We start from the raw sequence: 6,000 nt of genomic DNA, 5'->3' as shown, positions 1-6,000 counted from the left end.
CGCGGCGTCTTTACGCTCGCAAGACGCTAGATGTGGGGGGACCCTAAGTCTGGAGAAAGTGGTGAAAGGACCGCGCACCCTATCCCAACACATGCACCCATTAGATCACCACCCTCTTTCGGCGGAAAACACCTCTGCACTCCACGTCACGGGTGACGGCGCCCGCCCACGCGCATTCCGCGCGCCTCGGCTCCCGGCCAACACTTTCATATAGTTTAGTTACGATTTCGAAAACGACCCGACGCGTCCGCCGCCGGCGACAATACCCGATTTCTCGAATCGATCCCACAAATTGAGCTTCGTCTCTCTTACGTTGTACGGTGTTGTGCAGTGCAGTGCCTTAAAGGATTACTCTCCTTGACGTTTACGGTACGTGATTTTTGTGACATTTTTCAGCAAAATTTTCACGGTTTTTCACAAAATTTCAGTGTCTTGTTAAGTCACTTCCTGTGTCATCTAGAAAAATCAAAGGTCTGGTCTCTTTACTCAAATGAATGGATGTATTTTTCAACCATCAAACTTGACGAATATTAGATTCTTTTAAAGTGATATCTGGTGCATGCTTTGATTCTGAATTTAGTGCTCAATTTTACGACCGTTTTTAATATCTCTTCCGGAAGCTCAAACATCCAACAGTTATATTTAAACTAGAAACCAGCGCATCAGAATTTCTGCAGAGCGTTGAATAACCGTTGAAATTACCAAGCGTTGCGGGAACGAAATCCAGGAGGCCTTCGAACGAAAATAGCCCGAGACGTAGCCACTTTACTTGTGAAAAGTTTAACACTGGACACCCACATGGTTAGACTTCACCTTGCTAGATGGCGGGAGTGAGTCACTGGTGAAGTGCGACCGTCTTCTGTTTCATAGGGCTTTCAGCATCGCGGGTGATGAATCGGCGTTGTTTAGATTGGCTGGGCCGATTGATGTGTAGTACATTAATGTGAAGTGTTTTTCAGCGTGGCAACAGTATCAGATTGGGATAAATATACTCTTAGTTTTATTTATACCTGTCATCGAACAATTTAAAAGATTGTTCGTGTAAAAAAGATAAAAAAATTCTGGTAAAATCCTAAAAGCAAAATTAGTCATATAACGTAAAATGGCTCGAGAAGTCTGCCTAGCGGAGTATTTAGTCATCTGTTGCAGACCCTTGAATGCGGAAGAGCGATTCTCGAACTTTAGGGAAATGATTCTGAAGGCCCTACCTACGTCAAGTTTAAGTTTCTAATTTAGACGGAAAACACCTCCGAAGACCCCATATCTGTACTAAACGACCAAGGGATCAAGACAATTTATTTCATTTATCAGAAATTATTATCAGCTCAAACGAAATCCGATGGATGTTAAAACAAGTGCAGAACAAGTTTTAACGAAATTAACGCAAAAATGACAACTATTATATGATTTCAATATGACTAATATATCTGTTGATGTGTGTCAGGTGCAAGTTCAAATGAGGAGACACACTGATATTTTATCACGCCAGGTGGCGCTACTATAACGGACTGCTCTCACTGCCGAATCATATACTTCTTTTAAATTTTGGATTTTGGACAACTGTTCCAACTTTTAGGTGTACAGTCAACCAATTGGAACCCTAGGCCACTCTACGACCATGTCAAAATGACAAGCAGTAAGAGATTTCTTACCATCTGATTTATAACGTCACTATGACATAGTTCTACAGTGGCCTAGGGTTCCAATTGGTTGACTGTACCTTCTCATTAGAGTCAGACCAAAATAAGATATTGATAGCGCGGCTGTGCAAGGGTTAAGTAAACGTCATAGGAGTATTCCTTGAAATAGTCTACCGTTGTCTCGTACAAACGCGAGTTTTCTACAAAATGGCTGATGTAGGAGAATCTTTATCTAAGGCAAAATGATCGACTACTTTAAAGGCTAACTCCCTTATTCATAAACGTACACTAATGTTGAGGATTGTCTTTTCAAAAGGACTTATTTCTATAAGTCAACAAGGTTTATTTTTCTAGGAAGACATAGATAAAAATAACCTCTGTTGACTTATAGAAATAAGTCCTTTTGAAAAGACACTCCTCAGTTATCAAGCCGATAAAGTTTGTTTGTCCCTTTCTATCACACAAATACGTCGGAAAGGGACAAACGAACTTTATTGGTGAACTTTGGTGAACGTTCATGAATAAGGGGTAAGAAAATAATCGCAACACACGCAATATAATTTATTATTTATTTATTTATTTATTTAAAAACATGTTTACATGACCTTACAGTATAACCAATGCGCCACGAAACTTAGATAACAAAAACTAAGAGAGAAAAAGACAAAAAAAGAGAACAAAATTATTTAAAAAAAAACCGGTCAAATGCGAGTCGGACTCGCTCACCGAGGGTTCCGTACAAACTTTCAATAGTTGAATCATCAAAATGTTATTCATAGAACTTTACAGATTTGACTAAATCCCTCAAGACTCAATTTCCCACATAACAAGTAATATTTTAAATATTTTAATATACAATTTTATTGTTAGACAACGTCCAAATAAAATCAAGACTATTCGACTTCAATAGTTTACGACTTACGACATGTCGCAAGGACGCTCCTGAACCGACCTCATTATATCAGGAAAAACGCGATGTAGGAAATGAGCGTTCAACGTACAGCGACATCTATCGGCAAATTGAGTAAACTAATGCGCGCGAGCTAGTATGGAAGATGATTTTTATGGAATAATTGTTTATAACGTGAACCGATTTTAACCATTTTGCCTCTATTTGAAAGCAGGTAATTTCATTGTTATTTTGTTAAAAAATACAGGTACAATAAACACCCGCAAGGGTGTTGAAATTGAAAATGTAAATCTGAAAGTTTTTTTATTATTAAAAAAAAAGTTTTCAAGATACGTGTACGATTTTATTTTTCCTGTAATATTCATTATAATAGCCATGTTTGGTGAAAATTTCATAAATTTATGTTGGTAAACTTCGGAGATAAGGGGGGGGGAACGGTATTTTTTTTACATTTTCCTTCAAAAAACATTTTTTTCCACAACCAAAAAATAATAAAAAATAGTTTTAATATGTACAGTTTGAGCTCTTTCTAACGATACCCCACTTGACCTAGTTACTTGAAATTTTCAGTTTGACCCCCTTTCATTTTGGCCATTTTCTATCATTTATATTAATTAATTAAAAAAAAAATTCTTTCAACTTGTAGAGGTTTACAATGTTTATAACTATTCCAAATTTCATATCGATAGCATAAGTAGTTCTCGAGATATTTGACAATGTGACAGACGGACAGACAGACGGACAGAGTCGCACCATAAGGGTTCCTGTTGTACCTTTTTGGTACGGAACCCTAAAAAGAGAACGAAATTAATTCATTCATTTGGGCGATGACGTCACAGCGATAATGCCTTTGGACGGGACTGCCCATGGAATCTTCCTAAATATAACGGTTTATTTATTTAAAAAAATAGTAGTTGCCGTGTAAAATAACATTTGCACTGGAAGTTGTCAAATAAAATTACCTTGGTATTTTAGCCTGTTAGGTTGCAAGTGAGAACATTCCAAAATGTACTAAAATTATCAATAGATCATGGTCACATATTTGAAGCTCATTTATCAAAGAGTTTATTAGCTATGTCGTTAAACGTTAAAGCGACAGCGGTGTAAACAAGGCATAATGTCCAATACTATATCTAGATTTATTTGAATAACATTTCAAACGAAATCAGTATTTTTATTATCGATTTTGACATCGACTTGGAAACAACTAGAACTATGTAGCAGTGGCGGGGCGTCGATACAACTCGATTCCCTACCGGTTCCCTAAAATTTTCCAGTATCTGTAGAAATTCATATAAAACAGATCCCGAAAACTCCCATGGCTTTATCAACGAAAATTTTCACGCCACGCCACTGCTATGTAGAATTGAAGATCAGGGGACCCATTTCTCAAAGCTACAAGTTACAATTTACAAGTGGTACTCTCTGTCTAATATGACAAGTTAGAAAGAGACTAACTTGTAACTTGTAACTTTCAGTTTTGAGAAATGGGCCACTGGTAAAGAAAATGTAAGAAATATCTTCAGTGAGGTGAAAAATCTTAGAACATACATACATACAATCACGCCTGTATCCCATAAAGGGGTAGGCAGAGCACATGAAACTACTAAAGCTTCAGGGCCACTCTTGGCAAATAAGGGGTTAAAAGAAAACGAAACTGTGGCATTGCAGTGACAGGTTGCCAGCCTCTCGCCTACGCCACAATTTAACCCATATCCCATAGTCGCCTTCTACGACACCCACGGGAAGAAAGGGGGTGGTGAAATTCTTAACCCGTCACCACACAGGTCAATCTTAGAAACTTGCTAATATTATCTTAGAAGTTTCAAAAGAATTCAAGATCTAAAAAGAAAGGTGAAAACATACATCAGCAGTTCTCAAAAATTTGGTCCATAGCCAAGTCAGCAAATTTTAATTGAGCCTATTTTGTTACCAACATTTATTAATACAGGATGTAAACCTAATACGGGCGAACCTCTTAACGGTGGTGAGTATAGGACATAAAAAATGGAATTAGATAACTTTTACTTAAAATTGAAATATTTTTTTTATCCATACAAATTCATTCGGCCCGCAACGTAATGCAAACACACTCATTGTCATTGATTGTCATCGCAACCACGTTTGCAGTACATTGCTGCTGGGAAAATTTTCAAAAATACTCTATGGGGTGAAAATTAAGAGTAACTCAAAACACCTCTTAATTAATGATAACAATATTGAATTATATGCCTGGTTTCATTTATCGCCCTTATTACGTTTACGCACTGTATAAGTCGACTTTCGTAAGATATACCGGGTGGGGTCTGTAACAAAAGCAAAAAATTAAACTGTAGGCTGTACTCCTTACACTGACCAACATTTCTTCAACGACTTTTAAAAATAACTTGTATTTTGTTATTTATCACCCTTGAAAGTTTTTCCTAAGAGGTAATGTACTGCGAATTCTGTTAAGTCTAAAGTGTGACTGACAACGTCAATGACAACAATAATGGCGTCCATTGAAGATAATATTTATTTTATATGAAAAATTAGAAAATTAAAGACTTCATAATTTTTAAAAGTAGCTGAAGAAATGTTGGTTAGTTTAAGGAGTACAGCCAACAGTTTAATTTTTTGCTTTTGTTACAGGCCCCACCCTGTATACAGGATAATTGTTATACTTAATTAAGAAAATATAGATAATAGAGAACCTTAATGACGAAATAAAACTTACTAAAATCTCAATTCACCAAAAAAGTCTTGGTAGCATAATAGGAATAAAAAAAATAAAATTACCATACCTATGTACCTACTTATTCTTTGCAAATAAACTTACTTACTTTTTTTAACTTTTTCCTTAATTTTTGTACAAACATTTTGACAGCTGCTGACCTATTAACAAGCGATTATACCATTGAAACACCAAGGATTCTACACAGCCACGTTTGATTTTGAATGCTAAGTAGTTTATTACTTCATTTTTCATTTTCATTATATGTTTTATATGTTTTATTTAGGTGCACATATCTAAGACTAATTAAAATAGACAATGACAAACAAAAATAGCTAACACACCGAGGCTACCTGTATTTATAACAATTACAAGCTTAATTTAAAATAGGATGACCAATAAACATGTCATGTCGACAGACAGCCATTACGTTTCGACATCATTAAACATAATGTAGGGATTACCAATCAATGCACCTGTGTGGGTATGAGTATCACGAGTTCATAATACCAAACTCGAGTATTTATAGAAAACTAGCTTTTGCCCGCGGCTTCACTCGCGTTAACGTCGAAAATTGTGGAATAAACTTGCACTCCCCCCATTTTAGGGAAGTGGGGGGCTAGAATGAGCTAAAAAGTAGCCTATGTCACTCTCCATCCCTTCAACTATCTCAATTTAAAAAATCACGTCAAACCATCACTCCGTTTTCCCGTGAAAGACGGAAAAACAAACAGAAA

General features: G+C 36.4%; 1 protein-coding gene across 1 annotated transcript in view; it reads left to right on the top strand.

Annotated features, from left to right (window-relative positions):
- The first annotated feature begins 204 nt into the window (after window positions 1–204).
- LOC125237320 (twitchin) overlaps window positions 205–6,000 on the top strand; it is a 183,753-nt gene continuing 177,957 nt past the window's right edge. The window contains 1 exon segment of the mRNA XM_048144310.1: window positions 205–369. The gene's annotated coding sequence lies outside the window, so the exon portion shown is untranslated.

Source organism: Leguminivora glycinivorella, chromosome 21 (assembly GCF_023078275.1).
Source record: "Leguminivora glycinivorella isolate SPB_JAAS2020 chromosome 21, LegGlyc_1.1, whole genome shotgun sequence".
In the NCBI taxonomy this organism is placed as follows: Eukaryota; Metazoa; Arthropoda; class Insecta; order Lepidoptera; family Tortricidae; genus Leguminivora; species Leguminivora glycinivorella.
Note: the sequence above shows the minus strand (reverse complement) of the source record. Positions and strands in the feature narration are given on the sequence as shown.